The sequence below is a fragment of the Panthera pardus genome, unplaced genomic scaffold (genome assembly GCF_024362965.1).
Source record: "Panthera pardus isolate Hobbes unplaced genomic scaffold, ASM2436296v1 HiC_scaffold_4, whole genome shotgun sequence".
Lineage (NCBI taxonomy): Eukaryota > Metazoa > Chordata > Mammalia > Carnivora > Felidae > Panthera > Panthera pardus.
Window position 1 is genome coordinate 15,303,676 of NW_026526969.1, and position 22,001 is coordinate 15,325,676.

Sequence of the window (22,001 nt, forward strand, 5' to 3'; positions counted from 1 at the left end):
GCAGAAAGCCTGGCCATGCCCCTGACTCTTCGTGGGGCTTCAGGCAAGGGCCCTCTCCCGGGGAAGCCTCAGTCTGCTCCTGCACAGAAGGGGTGAAGCCAGGTAGCAGCCGTGGCTCGTGTGGCAGTCTCACAGCTTATCTGTGATTGTGTCCGACCCAGGCGTCCTCAGTCCGGGGCCTCGACGGCACCCTGACTTTTCAGGGACGAGGGTCCCAGCTCTTGCCTCGATCTCTAAGGGGTCTCTGGCCTCCAAAGGGTCACGTTCCACAGACGGGGAAGCGGGTGATCACACCCCACGCGTGGGGAAATGGGGTCAGACTTACTGAGGAGCAGACCTGAAAGTCAAACCCAGGACCGGGACCCAAACCTGCTGGCCAGACGCGGCTCTGGTGCGGGAGCTGCGGCCCCGCGTGCCTGCGTGCCAAGGCACCGAACCCCCGGCCACGGCCCTGTCCCAGGCTCAATGCTCCGAATCTGCAGCAAAACTCTGTTCGCTCCAGGTTTCCCTGGCCCCTTCAGAAGAGCAATATGCTATTTAAATGTGTATTTTTATTACTTTCTCTATTATAAGTAAAAATATTGTAATGCGTCTGATGATCTGCCAGCTGTCTGTGTGGGAAACTCGGGCGGGCTGGCGGGTGGGCACGGGGTGCTTTCTGGGGAGGCGCCTTTGGATTTCTGCTTAGGTTGGCCCCACATATGCCAGGCCACATGTTCCCAGTCTGGGGACTGGGTAATTGTGCCCATTTATCTTGTTGTAGTTGAAAGTGCACACATTACAGAATCCCGCCAGTGCTGGTGGCAGTGCAGGGAGAGGCAGGGGTGCGGATAAATTGTGCGGGCATGAGAGGGAGCCACGGGCCTGACGGGTGCTGGGGGGGGGTGCTCGCTCGGGGCGGGCCGGTCCCGGCCTCTCCCAGCCCTGGTACCTGCAGCGTCACATCGAGGGCAGCTGCCCGAACAAACACTGTCCGTAGGCGCGTTCGTCCGGAAGACGGCCTGGCCGCGGTGGAGTGAAAACACCCAGCAATTTATTTAGACCACGGGCTGCATGCCGAGCATAGAGGACGCACCTGGCCAACAAATATTTGGCCAATGCGGGTTTTTTTTTTAATTTTTAAAATATTTATTTATTTTTGAGAAAGAGACACAGAGCACAAGCAGGGGAGGGGCAGAGAGAGAGGGAGACACAGATTCTGAAGCGGCTCCAGGCCGAGAGCTGTCAGCACAGAGCCCGACGCAGGGCTCGAACCCACGGACCGTGAGATCATGACATGAGCCGAAGTCGGAGGCTCCACTGACTGAGCCGATGAGCCGATCCCGGGCGCCCCCGAGGTGGTATTTTTTTAACATTTTTGAAATAGTTGCCAACATCTGAAAATCACGGGATTTCATAAACAGACCTAGACTTCTGTTTTCTGTTACAAAGCCCAAACCTCTGGCAAATCGGAGCCCCGGCCTTCTCTCCCCAAGCCCAGTCTCGCCTGAGAGGAGGTGACCAGGGTGCCAGCCCCTGGGGACCCAGAGGGAACCCTGGATGTCCCCGCGGCAAGCCCAGTCCCAGGCCTGACTGGCTGAGTGATGTTAGGTGTCCTTCCAGAAGGACACAAGAGGCCTCCGAGGTCCGCTGTGCTCTTTGGAACGGCCCTCCGTTCCTGACACCTTCCTACCACCCCCAGCTCCTGTTGTTTCTCTGCCACCGAGGGATCGTGACTCACCAGGACCAGGATTCTGGCCTGTCTGTGCCACTGCGCCCCAGCCCCTAGAACGGTGTCTGGCACCCAGTAGGTGCTCCATCGATGTTGCTGAATGGATGGCTCTCTTTCTGGCTGACACACCCAACTGGCACCACCATCTGTGAGACTTGCCTGATCCCAGTGGGTACACAGGCTTATGGCGCTGCTCTGAGCCAACACACCCATCTTACAGATGGGAAAACTGAGGCCCTAGATGGGCCTTGGGGGACCGAGCCTCTGAGCCGAGAGTCCCCTCCCCTGTCCTCACCATCCTCGGAAACTCTAAATGGAAGCGCAGGCCCCCACACTGGGACAAAGCTGACAGTGAGAACCGCCACGCCTGCCCCTGAAGGCCTAGGGTTCAGCGAGGCTGGGGCGGCCAGAGAGCGTGTCGCAAGCAACGCTGGCAGCTGAGGCCCATCAGGGCGGGTGGAGGGGAAGGAGCAGGAGACCCATGGAGAACAGTCCCAGCCATCACTTTGATGTTCAGCCCATGAAACTTCTCAAATTATAAAAGAGAATCACTTTTGAGCCTTTAAGTGGCTCCGAATAAACCGACTGTCCAAAGATACAATGAAAAACCGACACCAGCTCTCCGTAACAAGGCAGGAAAAATCGTCAGTGCTGAGATGAATATTAAAAGCCCTATCCGTGAAAACCACCCTGGAAATATGTTTTAAAGGAGCAGTGCAAGGCAGACGATTATCTAGGCAGCTAAAGAGGAGGCTGGCCGGCCCCTCAGAGGTCCCTGCCCACCCTGGGAAGCAGGGAGGTGGGTGGCGCCCACCGTGCTCGGCTGGGGACCCGGCTCACCTGGCTGCAGGTGAAGGACGAGGCGCTGGCCGGACCCACCGTGTGGGGTGGCCGACACGCTCATCCAGGTTTGGGGCCCAGCAGTGTTGTTGTGCTGACCGAGGGCTCATCTCCGCCTGCCCCTCTGCGGGGAGGGAGGCGGACCGGGGTCGGGATGGGCCATCGGCTCCCTCGTGCCCGCCCGGGCGGGTCCCAGAGGGAATGGGGAAAGGCAGGTATGATGCGCCAACGCCCAGACCCCGGGTGAGTGGCTCCAACTGGGGCAGTGCTGGGACTGACCTCCCAGGAGGAGGTGGGACCCTCCTAGCTCCCACCTCCTCCTGAGTCTGGCACCCACAGCCTGGCACAATCCTGAGCCCCCATGGCCCTGCTGATGGGGGTCTCCCCCTACACCCATGCCCAGTCTTGGCCTCCGACGGGGCTGACCACTTGGTGTCCACACAGTATCCTCCCTCCGGCCTTCTTGTGTCCCTTCTGATGAGGGGCCCCCACGTACCACCTCACTCAGCACCCTGGCACCTGGTGGGGGCCCAGGGTAGCAGGAGCACCGACAACATGAGAAAGATTTGGAAGATTGTGACAGTTGGACTCCAAGGGCCCCCCAAACCAGCCTGCTGACGGCACACCCACTGGGGAGGCCTGGCCACCCCTTCCTTGCTCATGTGCAGTGTCCCTGGACCCCCTCGAGGAGGTGGAAGGACAAGAAGACCTTAGAGTCCCCCTGACAAGCCACCACCTCCCAGTTCTGCCGAGGGCCCTGAGCTCCGAGCCCCTCCTACAACCCACGGCTCCCCTGTAGGCTCCTCTCCGGGCCCCTCCCACTCCGCCCCTGCTGAGCAGGCATTTATTTATCTATTTATTATTTTTAACATTTACTTATTTTTGACAGAGAGTGCGTGCAAGCAGAGGGGCAGAGAGCGAGGGAGACAGAGGATCCCAAGCAGACTCCAGGCTCTCAGCACAGAGCCCATCGCGGGCCTCGAACTCACAAAACCTGAGCCAAAATCAAGAATCGGGTGCTCATCCGACTGAGCCCCAAGGGCGCCCCTCAAGCTGGCATTTAAAAACCATCCCCCAACACTGCCACCATGTGCTCTGGAGAAGAGGCCAAGGAGGCTTCTAGAGGTGAAGTCATTGCCCAGGTGGCCCAGGTTGGGAACGGGGTCCTGGCCTGCTGGCTCTGTGTCCCTGCTCCTTCCACCCCTCGGGGCTCAGGAGGCCACAGCCCAGGGGTCCAGCACCTGCCCCAGGGCACGGACCAAGTCCCCCCTCTGCTGGCACCCCTCTGACACCCCCAGGGTTGACCAGAGCAAGCAGACAGCAGGCTTCCAGAAGCCTCTGGGGCCTGGAACCTGGGGGGGCAGGGGGACGCGGGGGGGTGGCAGGGAGGCAGGGGAGGGGTGCAGCCTTGTTTTGTCCTCAAAGCCGGTTCCTTGTAATTAAGAGTAAACTTTGTAGCAATGTCTCTCTCGCTGTTGTCTCGCTCGCCTCCCAAATGATAAATTGTTAATGAGCACCTGTTACAATGCTAATGAAAGTGGGTTCGTGTGTAAATAAAGAAAATTTAATAACTTAACAAGGTGGATTAAATGCCCCACCTCCTCCTCTGCTCTAATCCGGGCCAAACAGCATTGTTGCCATCTAAGCAGGGAGCAGCGGCTAATGCATTCACCTCGGAACACTTTCCAAAATATAATTAATATTTTAAAAATTTATAAAACTGAAATCAGAGGTCTTGATTGTAACAAACAAAATATCCATCTTTAATCTGCTACCCAAGGGCCACCGGGGCCCCCTCCCTCCCTGACACCCGCCCCTCTGTGATTCCAGTCGGAAGCTGCAAACCAGGATCCCGCAGGGGGCTGGGGAGGCTGGCGGGAGGGCGGCCGCCGCGGCACCCGCTGCAAACTGGGTTCCAGCTGGTGCCCCAGACGGGATTTCCCTTGGCCCCTGAGGTGGGATGACGTCCCAGGCCCTGTGTCCGAAGCCCCATACCCTAGAATGGGTTTGTCCCGCCCCAAAGAGCAGCAGCCTTACAGTGGCCAGGTCTGTCCCGACTGCTTCCCTGCCCTGGACTCTGACCTCACTTCTCAAAAGCTCAGGAGGGATGGGTGGTCTCAGGCTGCAACTTCCCCGTGCCATGGTGTGGGCGGCTCCTGGCTGCTGACCAACCGGGGGTCCTGGGCAAGAGAGTCCACCGCCCTGAGCTGAGCTCAGTGTTCCCCCCTGGAAATCGGAATGATTCTGGCGCCACCCCGCAGGGCCCAGCGAGTGCTTCGTAACTCAAGTCTCCCCTCTGTGAGGACCCCCGGTGCTGCTGAGGGGTGCCCCCCCCCCGGGCCAGTGTCTGGTAGGGACATGGAGACACAGCCTCTCCTGTGTCCAGACCCAGACCTGCTTCCCCGTGGGACTCCGGTCCAGGCAGCACCTGGTGGGGACCTACTGCTAGGGTCCTGTCCTCCCCAGGCAGGAAGGGGTGTTGGGATCCACCCCCTCCCCCAGCGCCTGCCTCTCTGCCCCGGCCCCCAGTTGGCTGTCTCCCGAGCAGGGCTGCTAAGCCATCGTCAGCCTTGGCCCATCAGGAACGTGGGCGTCTATGGGGCAAAGAGCAGGGCACTCCTGAAGCCGTCACGGCAGGTGCCAGTCTGAGGCTAGGCAGCAAAGGACACCTCCAGCTGTCCCAGAACAGAAGGCACGGTGCACGGCATCAGACGAGACTTTCAGGGTGAGGGGCCACAGGGCCTGTCTTCCGGGTGTCTGCCGATCAAGAGAAGAGAGGGCATGAATGCAGAGGCCCAGCGAGCAAGCCAGCAGCTCAGCTCCTGACCCCCACCCGTCCTGGCCCCCAGGGGGCTCTGGGCTGAGGAGACTCCCTTCTGGCGCTCAGCCTCCACTGCACCCAGCGTGCCGGGTGCTGTCCTTGGTGCTAGGGACACGCAAGGACCCAAGCTGAGGCCCCACTCTGATACTCCAGTTGGAGAGAGACAACTCAGTGTAAACTCAAATGCCCAGGAGTGGAAACGCTGCCCAGAAGGCCAGGCGGGGAATGGGCCAGTGGGGCGGGCAGATGGCATTGTGGCCACGGGGACAGCCAGGGTGACATCGGGGCACAGACCTGAATAAAGCAAGGAAACCAGCCGAGCAGATATGTGGGGGAAGAACGTTCCAGAAAGAACACACACAGACCCAGAGCAGGAGGGAGGTGGTGTGGGGGGAATGTGGGGCGGGGATGGGGTGGGGGGGGGAAGTGATGGTGGCTGGAGGGAAGGGAGCCCCTCAGGGGACAATGGTGGGGGGTCCTCTGGGTCTGCGCGGCCACCTCACCCTCTCCCCAGGGTGGACCCCGCTGCCTCCACGGCGAGCCGAGGCCCGGGAGCTTCGGTGTGGACACCGACGCCTTCCGTTCGCCGGCCTCAGACCCACCAGTAATTTAATGCATCGTGGTGCCACCGGACATCCAGCCATTTTTCATGGCTTGATCTCACTTTTAATTAGAGACTAAATTATTCATGCCGTTTGACGGGAGATGATGCTCGGGAGGCGCCCGGGCCCTGGGCGGGCTCAGCCAGTCTGAAACCGGCCTTCCAATCAAACGTAAGTGGCCGCGAGGAAAAAGGACTTGCCCGTGTGGCCCCTGCGTGCCCCACATCCGTCACCCACCTGTCTGCCGGCGGGCTGGGACTAAAGAGCCAGCAGGCAGGGGGCAGGGAGGACCCGGAGCCCCTGCCCCACTCGGAAGTCACCTAGGGCTCGGGGTCGGGCCGGTACCCTAGCCCGGGACAATCCTGGCGGTTGTCCAGCCTTCTGGGCTGGACCTGGGGGGCCTGCCTGAGGGCTCCCCCCTCCCCCGCTGCACACCTGAGAACTCCCTTCTGGTTTGAAGCAACAAACGTTTACTGAGCACCGGGCGGATGGGGCCGGGATGTGACCGGCCTGCCCCACCTCCTGCCTGCCCAGGAGGGGCTCCCAGAAGAGAGAGGCCGGGACAGAGCCTGCAGAGGGGGCTGTGGGTGCACTAGGGTGGGCCCACGTGGGCCCAGAAGGCTTCCGGAGGACACACTTGTGCGGCAGGCACAGCTCCCCTTGCTGGCCCCGCTCTGCGCTTCACCCCACACCGCCGTCTCCAGCTTCTGGGGCTTCATCTCCTGCGCAGGGCACTGCCTTGCCCTCCGGCAGGCCCAGGCCTGGTAGCACATGGTGCCTGGGCCACAGGAATGTTCCCTGGCTGGTCCAGCGCAGTTCTGTGTCCAAAAGCCCCAGGAGTTGGGATGGGAGGGCTTTGTACCATGGGGGGAGTTCCCAGAGGAGACACAGGATGGGGAAACTGAGGCTCAGGGCAGGTTAGGTCACATGAGAAGGTGGTGACGAAGCCAGGGCGTGGAGGACAGAGAGGATGGGGATAAAGAAGTTTCCTTGACCCAGCCTGGGCCATCCCGAGCTCCTGAGTCCCTATGTCCTTGCCCCAGCCTGGGCCATCCCGTGCTCTGGAGTTGCTATGTCCATGCCCCCAAACGCCTCTAGCACCCACCCCCTGTGACAAGACTGCCCTGAGGGCTCTCGGTCGCCACCCCAGCCACCGCTGCTCCAGGACCCACGGTCTCTGGTCTTAGGTGAGTCCTGGGGCTGCTTCGAGCCTATGTCCAGTCTGCAGTCTGGGGTGTCGATGCTGCCCGCACGGGGTCACGTGAGCGGGAGAGGCGACAGCCGGGGACACGGCTGCCCTCAGGTCTGACACTCGCCATGCGGAGCACACCCCGCACCCCAGGAGCCTCCGCGATCATCTGTGAGATGTGGGAGGGCCAGCGTCGACCTCACAGACTCGCCCTGGAGACTGCGGGAGCCTGGGGCGCTGAGCGCTGTGAAGGGACGGGCAGGGGCTCGGTGCCGGGAGTTGCCAACGGTCCATCTACCGGGGGTCACCCTGATGGGTGGTGTTGAACAACCAGCCCTGACTTGCAGCGTTTGCCAATTTCTGTGGTGTAAATATTCCTACTGTGGTCAGTTTCAGGCCAGCTGCGTGAGGTTACTGGCGGTGACACAGCTCGCACAAGCCGAGGGGAGCTGCCTGCAGCTTGCCCCAGACGCCCCGTGCCTCAAGGTCCTCACCCCTAAAGTGAGGCACATTTATCAGAAGATTCCCATGTGGTCTCAGCCCTACCAGAGCCAGGGGGAGGAAGGGGAGGACACCCCAGAAATGGTCCTCGGGGGCGCAGGCACACGTGCTGGGCCCAAGCAGCCTGCCTGTGAGGCAAGGGCAGCAGGACAGGGTGGGGGCCGGTGGGGAAGGTTGGTCTTTCTCCCTCTCTCTCTGCCACAAGGGTCCCAAAGGCTGGCAGGCTGCCCTCGGTGGCCAGGAGGGCAGGGGCTGGTTATTTCAGATGGGCATAATCACCCCACGTTAGAGCCAAGATGGATGATGGTGAGGGGCTGGTTCGGGCCCGATGTCTGGCTCAAGGACTGCCCTGCCCCACAGCCCCGTCCAGCCCCAATCTGCCCTCACATGGCCGATTCCAGCCTCTCTTCCCTGCTGTCAGCCCTTCCCGGGAAAGCAGAGCGGGGGAAGGCATCTCCAAAACCCTGCTCTGCCCCTGCCCCACTGCGTCCCCCCAGCAAGTGTCTGACCCCCTTTGAGTCTCTGCTTCCTCCTCTGTCGACTCCCAGGGGTACAGCAGGGGCAGGACAGGAGGAAGGAAAGGGGGCCCCTGAGGGTGGGATTCACCGCTGGCCTTGGGTGGGGGAGAAACACCTGGGAAAGGAGAGTTCAGTTTGCAGCTTCCCGTCCTGGAGGAGGGACGTGTGGTCCAAAAGGACCAGCTTGGGGTCTCTGGCCCTGGTGCTGGGGGGGGAAGGGATGAGCATGTGGGTGAACAGAGCCGGGCTGGGGGACAGACAAGCCCTCTCTTCCCTGGGGGTGGGGGGAGGCCGGGAGGTGTCTGGCCCCATGGGAAGATTCCAGCTCAGCCCAGCGTGCTGGGGGCGGGGGGCAGGGGCTGGGGAGGGAGGGAGGGGGGAAGGTGGTTCCCATGGAGGGCTCCTGGCAGGTTTGAAAAGATAAATCAATTGGCTGATGTGAGCCCCTGGGCAGGTCTCCTCTGGAGGGTGGGCGTGTCCCCTGGAGGGGGCAGGGGCGTCCTCACCCAACAAGAGTCAAATTTGTCCATACAGAGCACCTAGGAACTCACCCTTCTCGGTAGTATTCGAAAGAAAATAAATTAAGTGCAACAAGATTGTTCTAAAGTGCCGTCCCCGTAGCGTCATAGTGCTAAATGACAGATGTTTCGCTCTGAAAAGTGGCTCTAATGTCTGTGCAGTAACTTTGTCTCAAATGATTTCAGCAGACGTCAATAGAGGGGGACTCACAGCATGGTCTCATCAGCTACTTGCCCGGCACAGAGGCCACGGGAGGCACGGTGGGTGGGGGCAGAGCCCCCCCCACCATGTCCTGTAAGGCTCTGGGAACAGCCTGAGAAGCAGGTGCCCAGGGACGGGGTTCGGGCAGAAGGCAGGGGACCCGGCCCAGCGGGAGGCGGTCATCCTGAGCGGTGGCCCAAGGAGGCCTGTCTCACAACTCGAGACACGGGGGAAGTGTCTACCCTGGGGCAGCAGGAGGCCCGTGTCTCAGACCAGCGCGGCACAAGGCCGGCACTGCCCCTCCCTGGACCTCCGTGTCCTCATCCATATGGTGGGGGTGGCAGCGGCCTCCCCTGAGGGACGCCGACCACATGCCAGGCCAGGTACTCTGGTAAAGACAAGAACTGACAAGGAAGTCAGGGGTCCTGCCGGAGGCAATCCAGAAGGGCCTCCCAGAGGAGAGGGCATTTGAGGGGGGCTTTGAGGATGAGTAGGAGTTTGCCAGGAAAGGCAGGGCAAGGAGGGAGAGCACTCAAGGCAGCAAACGCAGCATGAGCCTCGTGACTCCACGTGGCCAGACGCTGTGGAGGGTGGAGAGGGGGCTCCGGGGACAGTGTGTAAAGGGGCCGTCATTATGTGGTGACCAGCAAGCCACCCGCGGACTTTTGTACTAAATCAGAAAGTTAAAGGTGGTTTTCTTTCTCCGTGATGGTCGCGTTTGCACCTCCCAGATGTCCTACGACGCTCGCAGACTGCCTAGTCCACTGACAGGGAGAACGGCAAACGCTAGAAGGACCGAGAGGGAGGGGCCACGGTTTCTCTCCGTGGGCCACCTCGACAGATCACAGCAGCCACCCGGAGAGGTCGTGCCTGCCTCACCCCCCACCCCCCTCCACCCCCTTGCAGGCTCTGTCCCCTGGGACAGAGCACCACCAGCTACCCAGAGGTCGGAGGTCGTGCCTGCCCCGCCCCCCTCCCCCACGCAGGTCCCGGGGCGGCCAGCTGGATGGCCTGCATTCCTGGAGCAGGCGGCAAGCTCCGGGATCACCCAAAATGTCACGTGGAGAACAGCCCCTGGGGTGGGAACCAAACTTCCTGGGGGCAGGGAGTGGGGCGCAGTGAAAGAGAACAGCCGGTCTTGGGCCCTCTCGCTCCCCATTCCTCTCTGGCCTCAGTTTCCCTTTCTTTAAACCGAGAAGGCTGGACTTGGCGGCCCTGGAAGGCCTCTTGCAGAGTCCCTCATGGGATCCTGTGACCCTCAGGAGGCAGACTGACAGGGAAGGCTCCGCAGGATGTCCTGGGAAGTTGCACCCGTGTGGCTTCTGGATTTCTGGCAGACTGGCTCCCGCGCCCCCTTTGAGCTATTTGTAACAGGTCACACTTACAGAGTCTAACCACGGGCCAGGTGCTGCCTAAGCACCTCCCGGCGTTACCTCACTCAGAGCTCCCCACAAGCCCACTGGACCTTATACGATCTCCACTTAACCGATACGGAAACCCAGGCACAGAGGAGTCCAGCGATTTGCCTTAGGTCACACAGCAGGCTGGTGGCGGGGGCTGGGTGTGGACTCCTCACCCTTCTGTCCCTCCACCACCAGGTTCACGGAGAGCTGCAGGGCGCGGGGTGGGGCCAAGGCAGACAGTCTCGGCCTCACGGCGGAAGCTGGGATCACATCTCCGCACACAGGCGGGAAGGCCTCACAAGCTCTGAATCTCACCAGCCGACTCAGGGGCTCCCACAGAACTCCGTGGAAACCGCAAACCTAGTGATGTTTATAAAAATCACTTCCAAAACAGCTGTCCCAATAAGACACCTTGTTACTTGAGGGGCAAGGAATGACGAGGAGGACACACGGCGCCTGGCTTCCTTGTTCCTTAGATCAGTCTTCTTTCCCAGAACAGAGCGACCACTCCTCCCAGCTCAGCACGGCACCTAATCCCCCAGCGCTCTTTATCAAACACCCCGGCCTTTAAAGTGTTATGAAATGCCTTTTTTCGGATTATAATTTTTACTCTTGATTATACGATGACTATAGAATCAAATATTCATTGGATAATGATGATTAAAATATCTAATCCCCCCAAAGATGTTTAGAACAATTTAGGCTACCATTGACTTAATTAAGGGAGTTAGGGGATTAGCAGTGAAGTGAAGGGGTAATTTTGTTAGAACTAATTTCGTGGTTCTTGTGGCTCTGAAACCAGAGGGAGAAGGGGGTCGATGGGGGACAGTGGTCACCTGCCCTTGGGAGACTTCAGCGCTCCTGGGTGGCAGACCGGGAGCTTGAGGACCACACATGCTGAGCAAGCCAGGTGAGCCCGCGTGGCCAGAGCGCGCAGGACCCGTGTGCAGGGCCGACTTCCAAAGCCGGAGCCTCGGCCCGACTCGGCCCGACTCGGCCCGACTCGGTATCGCTCACACGGCAAGCCAAACCTCCTCTGAGCGACAACCGTGCTCTTCTGCGCAGGCCTGAGGAAGCCTCTGGGGTCCGCTCCCACCCCAGGGCCTCTTTCGGGGAGCTCTCACGGGAACCAGAGCCTGTCCCCCAGCAGGGCCAGCGCCCCGCTCGCTGGCCCCGGAGCGCGCAGGAGGCTTGGCTCAACGTGCCTGACCAGACTCACGGCTTCAGCTTTAGCTGAGCGCATGCCTATCTCCTGTGTCTTTCTAAACCAGAGGTGATAGAGGACAGAATCGTGCCCTCAGGTTTCAGGTGACAGACTTACTAGCCTTGTCCCCAAGCTGCCCTGCGGAGCAAGTGACTGTCCTTGTTTCCTCAGACCTCAGTTGAGGAAGCATGCTACTCTTGGTCTCTGGGTCAGGAGTTCAAGCCCCACATTGGGGGTAGAGTTTACTTAAGAAAGGAAGAAAGGGGGTGGGTGGGAGGAAGGAAGCAAGGAGGGAAGGAAGGAAGGAAGGAAGGAAGGAAGGAAGGAAGGAAGGAAAGGAGGGAGGGATCCGCCCCCGCCCCCGCCCCCGCCCAGACTCACAAAGCCAGAAGCAGATTGGTCTGGCTGCTGGGTACCCCTTCTATCCCGTGCCCCTGGTGGCTTTGTGACTGTCGCCCTGAAGCAAGGGTCAGGAAAGTTCCCCCTTCTTGTGGCCAGCTGCACCCCTCCCTTCCCTTCCACCCCCTTCCAGGCTGAGCGAGGCGGTCCTTTGCAAATGCCTAAGCCTACCACACGGTGAGATAAGTAGACATTTGCCTGAGAATTAACTGCTGCCCATTGACAGGCTGCAGAAATCCACCCACCGACGGGCACTAATGCCCAGTCTGCTCTGGGGGAGGGGAGGAGGGAAGGAAAGGGAGAATTGGGGCCAAATTCCATAATCCATATTTACATAAATCTGCAGCTAAAAGCTGGGAACAGCCCTCCGCCCCACATGCCAGCTCCCTCCACAGAAACCACCACGGCCGAGGCCAGCCTTCCCCTCTCTGCCGGTAAGGAAGGCTCCGGAGACACAAGCATGCCCCCACCCCGTAGAAACATCTGTCGGCCTCCTGAAGACTCGGTCCAAAGACCTGGGACACAGGAGGCCGGAACTACTGGCCTCCTCCCCCAGGGAGCTGGGCAGGGGGACAGGGACACGAGGGTCCCCTCCTCTGTCCTGGACTGCTTGGTCTGGGGGAAGGTTAAGTGCTGTTCCTGGGCTTAACGTCCCGGGGGAACCAGATCTGTTCCCAACCCTTGGAGCAACTTCCACAGCGAGGACACTGAGGCCTGTTGGTGTCAGAACGCCCACCCCAAAGTCACCCCAGGGCCCAGGTGAGTCTGAGTGCAGTCCAGCCAGGGGCATCTCCTTCTCGTCAGGCCTGTGCCCTCCCCGGGACACGAGGTGTGCTCGCCAGCTAGGGCTGCCGGGACAGATATCCCAGACAGGGGGGCGTACCCCAGACATCTGTTGCCTCTCTGTTCCAGAGACCAGAAGTCAGAGGTGAAGGTGGGGCAGGGCTGGTCTCTTCTTGGCACCTAGAAGAGACCGTCCTCTCCCCTCATCTCCTCGTCGCCCGCTTTGGTGACTTCATTTTACCGGAATCCCCTCTTTACAGACCCAGGCTCCAGACACAGTCACCTGCCGAGGTGCGGGGGGCTGGGGCTTTAGGGTGTGAATTGTGACGTCAGGGACACAGCATATGCCACCCCCCGAGTCCTCCCCACCACCTGGGAGGAATCAGAGAGGTGGATATACCCAAGGGGCTCAGTCCTCAGGGCTTCCCCATGCTGCAGAGACCCTGCCAGGCCCCCGCTCGGCCCCCTCTCAGCCTTAGGAGAGAAGCGCCCGGAAACCAGCTTGGAGGGAGTCAAAATCAGGTGGCGGGGAATCAACCTGACCATCCTTCCACCTTCTGTGGCTGCTATTCAGCCCTCAGGGCAGGTCGGGGAAACAGGACAGGGACGCCCAGGGGACTGGTGGGGAGCCGAGGGCGCTCCCTGCAGACGAGGGGAGAGGGCCCCCAGTAACGAAGGGTGAGCCGGCCGCCTCACGCTCTCGCCCACAGCCCCACTCCCGCCTTGCCAGGCTGTTTCCCCAGACTGTCGCATGGGCAGCTGCCACACAGCCCAGTGACAGTCCCAAGGCCCCCTGCCCTGATTCTGAGCTGCCGCTGTCCACTCCGGCCCTCAGCAGCCTGCTGAGCCAGGGTGAAGCCCACACGAGATAGGTCAAGTCCGAGTGCTTTGATAAAGCTCAGGGCCCCTCCTTGGGCCCCCAGCCCCACCAGGAGCAGGCAGGGGGCTGGGGGCACCGTGCTTCTGGACGGGTCTGCACAGGAGCCGTGCCCTCTGGGGGCCCAGGTGCACCTCCCACAGTGGACCCACATAAACTCTGCTCTCCAGCCCCGGCCCCTCCCCTTGGTCCTGGGCCATGACTCCCCTCAATCCCTGTATTTGGCCCAGGGGTTAGTAATGGGTTTGAACCTTCGGGCCTCCCTCCCCCCACCAAAGGCGGGGTGTGGGTGGGGAGAAGAGAGCGGGTATATTAACCATGTTTCCTTTCTGTACTCCTTTAAAATTTTTTTAAATTTATTTATGCATTTATCTTAAGTGATCTCTGCACCCAACGTGGGACTCAAACTCATGACCCGGAGATCAAGAGTCGCATGCTCCGCGGACTGAGCCAGCCTGGTGCCACCGACTTTCTGTCCTCCAGGTGCAGGGGCATCCTCGGCCTTACTGACTGGGGACAGACTGCTCGTCCCAGATAGTAAATTCCTTGCCCCAGGAACATGCCTTTCAAATGCAAACCAAGCATCCGGAGCCCACACTGGAACCGAGGCTCCAGGAGGCACCCAGTCGCCGGGGGCCAAACGAATAGGGACACCCAAAGGCCCCAGCCTGCCAAAGTTATTCAAACTGGCCAGTCCTACACTTGCTCTGATGTACCGATCTCACGCCGCCACCGTCCCTTCCCTGGGACACAATAAAAGCCCTGGGCCGTGCCTCTCCCCCCTCTACCCCCACCCCCAACTCCCTCTGCCTCCTGGTGCTTCCTCACCTGGCCATCAGTGGGGGGCCATGTCTCCTGGTTCTAGGAATGTGCGTGTTAACTGTCTTCCTTCCCGAGGGACCTTTCTGTGTCTGCCTGCCTCGTCGTTCCTGATTAAAACAAATCCCGGGTACGCTGTAACACCCACATATGACAGTTCTCACAGGGTCCTGGGGCCCCAAAGACCCCCCCCCCCCATCATCCTGAAGATGGTCAGGGTGTGGGCCCCCAGGCACGTCGCTGGAAACACGTGAGCTTGGGGGGCAGGGTGGGATGGATGGATCCAAGTTGGAGGGATTTACCCCCGAGATTCTGGATCCACGAAGGGACAGCGACAGCAAGGCTGGACGGCGAGACAGAGAACTCAGACTCACAGCTATAAAGATGAAAGGCTTTGGGTGGCTGTGACACTGACTTGCAGAAAAAGGCAAAACCAGTCCAGCCCCTCCCCCCACAGAGACTGCCATGCTGTCCCAGAGCCCCTGGGACATGCCTCATCTGGCACACACTTCGTGCGACTCAAGTGAGGAGAGCAAGCTGAGGGCCCTCGATCCAGGCCAAGGCTCAAAGAGAGACCCCAGTGTCGGGGGTCTGCCCTGCCCTGCCTCGCCCCCCACCACCAAGTTCTAGTTCAGGAAGCTGTGCCCACTCCCTCTAGCAAACCTGCAAGGGCTCATAATGAACCGTTAGACTCAGTCCTCTTTTCGATGCTTCCTCTCGACCCTCTGCCCTGACGGACCAAGCAGGGCATGCCGGAGGCAGAGCAGGTGGCCTTGTCCTCCCTCCTACCTCAGGCCTGGCCTCAACCCCGTCAGCATCTGTGGATCTCAATGACCGTGGCGTGGCGCCAGAGGCCCCGGTGGTGCTTCCCAACTCCAGCAGTGGCCCCTGTATATCACCCACCCCTGGCACCCAGTGGACACAGGGCGAGGTCCAGAGCAGCGTCCCCTGCGGTGGGTGCCGCCTTCCCCTTCCTCCCCAGCCCCCCAGTCAAGCGGCTGCTTTGGGCTTCTCACGGGTCAGAGAGGGCTTGGCTGAGGGTCAGGGCCTCACAGGAGGTGAGGCGGGAGCAGAAGGGGCTAGAATCTGAGCAGGAGGAAAGAGGAGGGCCAGGGAAGGAAGGGGAAGGGAAAAGATGGGGGGCCCCAGCTCTCAGTGTCCAGCTCCCGAGACCAGTGAGAGCACCCCTGTGCGCCCCACGCTTCTCCACTCCCAGTTCCCCTGGGCCTGGGCAGTGGCTGCAGATCAGGGGATGTGAGAGGAATCCGTGTGCTGCGTTAGGGGCTTCCAGGGAGGAAGGCAGGAGCGGGGGACCGGACAGAGGGAGAAGCTCACTGCACCCCGTGGGGGCTCTACAGCGGGGTCCTTCCGAGCCATCCCAAGCGGAGGTCCACGGCTGGCCTTTGTATCCAGAGCGAAGGAGTCCTCAGATGTGGCTACGGGCCCCTTCAGGCCGGGGAGAGCCTCAGCTGTGGGTCCCCGCAGCTGGGGAGAAGGGCGCCCGTGTGGAAGGGAGCCAGGGGACACTCCCAGCAGCCACTACAGGCCCTTCAGCCAGCCTTTGAGACTCGGGGGAGACCGTGACCCTCCCAGCTCCCATCCTGCCGTGTCTGACCTCCCGACCCTGTGGGCGGGGGACCTGCCTCGGACTACACCCCCTGGCCACCTCCCTTGGCTCGCTCTCCCTGAACTCTTGGCTGTGCCTAAAATTGCTGTGTGAGTAGGCCTCACCTTCCTGTCCTCAAACCTGACTGCGGGAGCACTTAGCGCACAGGCTCTTTGGCACGTGCTCGCGAGGCCGCCAGCCAAGTCCCCGACCGGCTGGGCCCAGCGCCGGCCCGCAGTTGCCCGAGTACCGCCTGCCCCGGCGCGAGTCACCGGGCTCGAGAAGGCCAGGGCCAGCCTGTCCCCACAGGCCCGCACCTCGAACGCGGCCTGAGCACACACAAGCCGAGGCTGGGGGTGAGGCAAACAGAAGCGGTGGGAAGGAAGCCCCCCGCCCCCCCGCCGCCCCCCCCTGCCGCCGCCCCCCCCCCCGCCCGGCGCCCCTGGAAGAGCCCGCGGATCGGATCGGATCGGACCGGACCGCTGGTTGGCGGACGGGATGCGGACGGCTGTCACAGAATATTCGAACACTCTCAGTCGCCCTCTCCCGGGGGACGGAGCGCTGGAGCTGCAGGGGAGGGGGAGGAGGGCACCTCTAGGAATCCCGCCAGGGCATCAACACGCTTGACGAGGGCAGAGTTGTGGCCACACTTTCTACATTCAGGGAATAATTAAGAAGTTGATTATCAGTTAGCTAATTAAATCATCCGCTTTACTTTCATTTTCCCGCTTTCCCCCTATTTTTCCTTCCTTACTTTTCTTTTCCTCTTTCCCTTTCTTCTTCTTTTTTTTTTTTTTCTTTTTTGGTTAATCACTGTGGCCGCGGTAATGAGCCGCCGCGGGTTGCCAAGCAACCGGCTCCCAGTTAAACAGTCCCAGCTGCCTCCCGTCCGCGCCCCGGCGCCCGCGGGGGGCGGGGACCCCCTGCAGCCCTTTCTGTGCGCGGCCGCCTGACACCCACTGCGGAAACCCCGGACGCGGTGCAGGGGAGGGGAGGGCCCCGGGTCCGGCCCATGCGCCCCCATTGCCCCCTCTGCCCCTCGTGTCCCAGCCCGGGCACCTTCCCGGGCGCCCAGGCCCCTCGCGGCCTCCGCCCACCACGGCGCCGCGGGGCCTCAGTTTCCCCGCTGCGCGGCTGTGGTCACGCGGCCGTGAGGACCTGCTGCAGGGGCTCAGGCGGCCGCGACGCGGGCTGGGAGGGGGCGGTCCTCTGCGAGGCCTGCGCGCCCTCCGCTGGGGACGGGAACGGGGCTCCCTCCCGGGAGCCGGCCGGGAAGGGCCCGGCCTGAGCCGCCCCTCCCGGGACCGCGAAGCAGGGGTGCGCGCCCTCCGTGGGGCCGCCCTGGCCACCGCCACCTCGGGGTCCCGGGCGGGCCCGGACCCGTTCCAAGGGCGCCCCAGGGACGGCGCCCGAGCCCCCTAGGTGCGCACCCGCGCGGCCCCCACCCAATTCCTGCGGGGTCGCTGCCAGGGGTCCCACTGCCCTCCCGGCTCCGTCCCTCTCCTGGCTCCGTCGCGCGCTGTCTGCCCTCCCTCCCGCCCCCCCAGCTCTGGGGTGGGTGGGTGGGTGGGTGTGTGTGTGTGTGTGTGTGTGTGTGTGTGTGCGCGCGCGCGCGCGCGCGCGCGTGTGTCTAATTCTCCGGAGTTACTCTTTTGTTGCCAATTGTTTCTATGCCCCGAGGCCACGCTGTAAATGAGATGTTACATCTGCACCGAGCTAAGTAAACACTTTATAAATGAATAAATAAGTGAATAAGTAACGAAATAGTCATCTCGAGGACCCGACTAGCTGCCAGGGCTCCGGCCGGCCAGACTGCGACCATCCTGGGCCCGGGGCAGCGTGGGAGGCAGCGCGCGGGCAGCCAGGACGTGTCCTTCCGGCCCGCCGCGCCCGACCCCTGGCCCAGCTGCCTCTCTGTCAAGTGTCCCTCCCTTTCCCTATCTCCCAAAATTTCCTCCAGGCTCTGTGGCATTTTGTCCCCAGATGTCGTTTGGGATTCATCGCTTTCACCCACCGGTTTTCAAACAAAAACGGATTGTTGGAGCAGCTCTGGACCCTGGGTTTGCCACCAAACGTGCCCTGTCGGGGATGGCGGGGCTCTGGATGGACGGTCACGGCCCCAGGGAAGGCCCCGCGCACTTTCTGCGCCCACGGTCGGGTCCCTGCGGCTGGGCCCCAGGATCGGGCTAGTGTGCCGCTGGCCTCAAGGAGTAAAACCCAGCCGGGGAGGAGGCAGCCAGAGCCCCCCACCTCCCAGCCTTGCCCCTGCACCCTGCAAGGCGCCGCGCCGGAGGAACCGGGCAGGCCTCCACGGTAGAGCCGCCGAATCTCAACTCTGAGAGAGGCTGAACTTCGCAATTATCACGGATAACAAGAACAAATGAAAAAGCACTCATTGAGTAACTGATATCAATTATGAAGCCCGGCTTTAGAGTCTGGAATAAATGATAGGGGAATCGGCCTGAGAGAGAAGGGGAGCAGACTGTTATTATTTACGCCAGATTAAGGAAAGTATCCAATTTGCTGGCCATCTCCCTCCCCGTGGGAATTGGCATCAATTTTATTATTGTTCCTCCAATTTTAATATTCTCTAAATGAATTACTATTGAGCGAGGTAGTTAGTCAATAGTTTAATACAATTAATTATCTTTAAATCGCTTTATCTTTTTTTTTTTTTTTTTGAGAGAGAGAGAGAGAGAGAGAGAGAGGGAGAGAGGGAGAGTCTTAACCCCAGTGAGCAGTTGTTTATAGGAAACTCAGGAGACTGGGTTTTGCACAGCGGGGCCCAGGACTCTGGGTGGGGACCCTGGGGAGGGGCTTTCCTGGTCCAGAAGCAGGGCGGCTGTGGATCCCGAATCCACAAACATGCCAGGGGTGGGCCGCCCCGGGGAACCCTCCTCCGTGGTGCCTGCAGAGGCCAGGCAGGTCCCCCAGTTTGTGGGGCACATGGGGCGCGGCCCTGGTGCCTCTGTGTTTTGTTTCACTTGTTTTCAGTTTAAGTAGATGGGGGGGGGGGAGAAATTCACAGGCCACTAAGCTAGCTTTCTTTTCTGGAGCCTCTTCAGCCCTTCCCCGGTGAGGTCCAGTGACAGAACAGCCAGGCTGGCCCTTCGGTACTCACTCCCGCCTCCTTCTCTGAGGGACTGGGAGAGTGGCCTTGGGCAAAGGTCTTAGAAGAGAGGACGCGATGGGAGTGTGGGCGCTGGTGTTATTTGCCTGTCTCACGCCGTAGCTTCTTTCTTACTTACGCGGTGGGGGGAGGCCTCACCTCTCTCCACACACACCCTGACAGACTTCCCTCCTCCGCACTCGCTTTGGGCCCCCAGCCCTCACTGCTGGTAGTTCCTCGCCCCTGGGAAGGCAGCTCCAGCCTCCCGCTATGCGGTGGGTGTGCTGGTGGGGCCGCCTAGGGTGGGGCCAGGCCCAAGCAGCTAGAAGGCCCTCTCCTGGCCCCCAGCTGCCTGTGCTGGTCGGCTGCACCGGTTAGAAGCAAGAGGAGGCAGCCATCTCCACTCAAACTGAGGGCTGAAATTTGTCCAGAAAAGCCCTCTTTTCCGGCGCCTCTCCCAGCCTTGACCACAAACACCGGGGAACAAAGTTGTCTGCTGTGAGGTCTGGCCAAGACTTCGGAACACTTACTAACACAGGGGAGGAACTTTTTTCTAGCAGGTCAGAGGAACTTCTCCATGACATCAGGATACCAAACAGGAGTGGTGGGGGGACACGTGGGGGATCAGCAGAGACGTCCGGCAGATAAGTCATAGATCACAGACAGCCTAGGCCAGGCTCAGAGCCCTGCAAGTAATAAAGAATGCAGGAGCAGGCTAGTACAAAGTGTCTGACCCCGTCTAAGACACGCTTGCCGGGTACGAGCGGGCGAACCCCGACACCAGCGAGGCCCTCTGGGGCGCCAAGACAATCCCTGAGAAGCTTGCTCTTCCTCCCACCCATCGGCCCCCAGAAGCAACGCTGGAGCTTCTCACCAATCAGTGAACATTTAACTCCCCCGAAATAGCACTGAGGACAGGACCTGGTATTTCATAGTGTTTTAGAAGTAATATTCCGTTTGTCGGTGCCGTGAAATAGGGCACCAGGAACGCCACAAGAAATAAAAAGAGTAATTTCTCAGTGGAGAAGTTGCCTGTTTCCGATTCAGGGCCCGGCTGGCTAGGACCTGGATCCAGGGTGCTCCAGTCCCACCAGGGTGGCTCACTGGCCAGGAGGCTCAGCCCCTCCCACCTCGCACATCTGGAATTGGCATCAGGGGCGCTGGGGTCTCAGGAAGTTCTCACACTTCACGACTCATTAAACTCGGAGCTTGGATTCCTCGGGAAAGGGGATGAAGGTACAGGAGTTATGCTGGGGGGTGGGGGTAAGGAAGGGTGCTCCCTGCACAGCTCCTCTGGCAGCTGTGGCCCGGAAGGAGGGGCGGGATGTGATCTCAGGGGAGCCCCCACCCCAGGGCTCGGGATCAGGGCAGGCCTCGACTGGGGCTGGGGGCGGCCTCTCAGAGGGAGGAATCACCTCCCAGTTTCAGGGAAGCTCCCTGTCCCTTCAGGAGGAAGGGTGGGCCCTCGGTGGAGTGGACAGTGGGTAGATGGGGGACCCCTCTCAGGCAAGCTCTCAGGCCTCCAAGAATCATTTCGTTTGGACCAACGAAATGCAGGGGAAAGTGCCCAGCCCGCCAACCCGTTAGGCCTGGAGGGTCTGCTGGGGCTGCTGGGCTAGGCCAGTCCCTCTGGTGAGGTCTTGGGGGTGGGGGGGTGGGGGGGGCGGGCTTGAAGCCTCTCCTTCTCACACTTCCATTCGCTGGTTACGGATACTGCCTTAATGTCTGAAGGGGATAATACTTGGGAGCTTAAAATTACAATTGCTTCTACTTAAATTTATTTGATGGCCGGAGCGCTCCCGTTATACACTCATATATGGGTTTTCAATATCTTAAATGTTTAAAAAGGTTTTATTCTGTACTTACACTGAGTGAAATTAAAAAGAAACAGTAAAATGTTTGAAAATGAAGTGCATTATGTTTAATAAATTTAAAATGAACAAAGACTGCTATATTGCCAGCAATATCATTCCCTGCCCAGGGGCATTAATAAAGACTGGAGGTTTGGAAAAACAATATTTTCTATTAAAATTCTGCGCTGTGTTTCAATATTAAAAGGATATGTGATGAATTTCCAGTGTTACCCAGACGGGGTCAGAGATTAATTTCATTTCTTTCTGGTCAGCATTCTGTCGATAATTAATCAAAAGCAGAGTTCCTTAATGAAACACTTTTCATAAGGTGATAATTAGCAGGAAAGAGGCGGCCCGCAGACAGTCCCGCGAGCTGTCTAATAACCGGCAAGGCGCTGGGCTGGGTCCTGGGGGCCGGGGGCTGGGGCCGCGGGGACGTCGGTTCCCCAGCGAAGGGGCTGCGCAGCAGTGAACCGAGTCCCCACCCGGCCCAGCCCCGAGCTCAGGCCGCGCTGCAGACCCTCGCAGGCCACAAGAGGAACCAGAGAAGCGAGGGCGGTGAGGACCTGGCCCGGCCAACCCCACCCCAGCCCAGAGAGGCCTCTGGGACGCTTCGTGACCTTAGCCAAGTCCCTGCCCTTCTCAGGGCCTCGGCGCTCCCTCCTACGGCAGTAGCAGCTCAAATCAGAGTCTCCCTGGCCCGGGGACCGGCCTTGGTCGTGGCCCTCCACCCTCCCCGCAAAACCGGCAGAAGGACCCGCGGGAGTCCACAGGCCTCCAGGAGACTCCTGCTCACCCCTCGGATCCTCTTTGCCCGCTACCAGCGCCAAGCCGAGCCGGGTCCGCGGCGGAGAAGCCTGGGAGGCCGAAGGGAGGGAGTTGGGGGGTGGGGGTGGGGGCGAGCGAGGAGCGAGCAAGGGAGGGAGGGGAGGAGGAGGAGGAGGGGGTTAGAGGCGTCCTCAGACAGAGGGGGATTATTAGTGCATTCTAAAATTACTAAAAATAAATGGAAAACAATTAAGGGGTTCAAGAGTAAATAAAGTTAA

The 22,001-nt window shown here is 60.4% G+C and overlaps 1 long non-coding RNA gene across 1 annotated transcript; it reads right to left on the reverse strand.

Moving 5' to 3' along the window:
• Positions 1-18,684: 18,684 nt before the first annotated feature.
• On the reverse strand, positions 18,685-20,277 carry LOC109251111 (uncharacterized). The gene is made up of 2 exons (XR_002073356.2): positions 19,977-20,277; positions 18,685-19,788 (listed from the first exon to the last, which is right to left on the reverse strand). It is a non-coding gene; the product is annotated as an uncharacterized LOC109251111 (long non-coding RNA).
• Between the last annotated feature and the right edge of the window lie 1,724 nt (positions 20,278-22,001).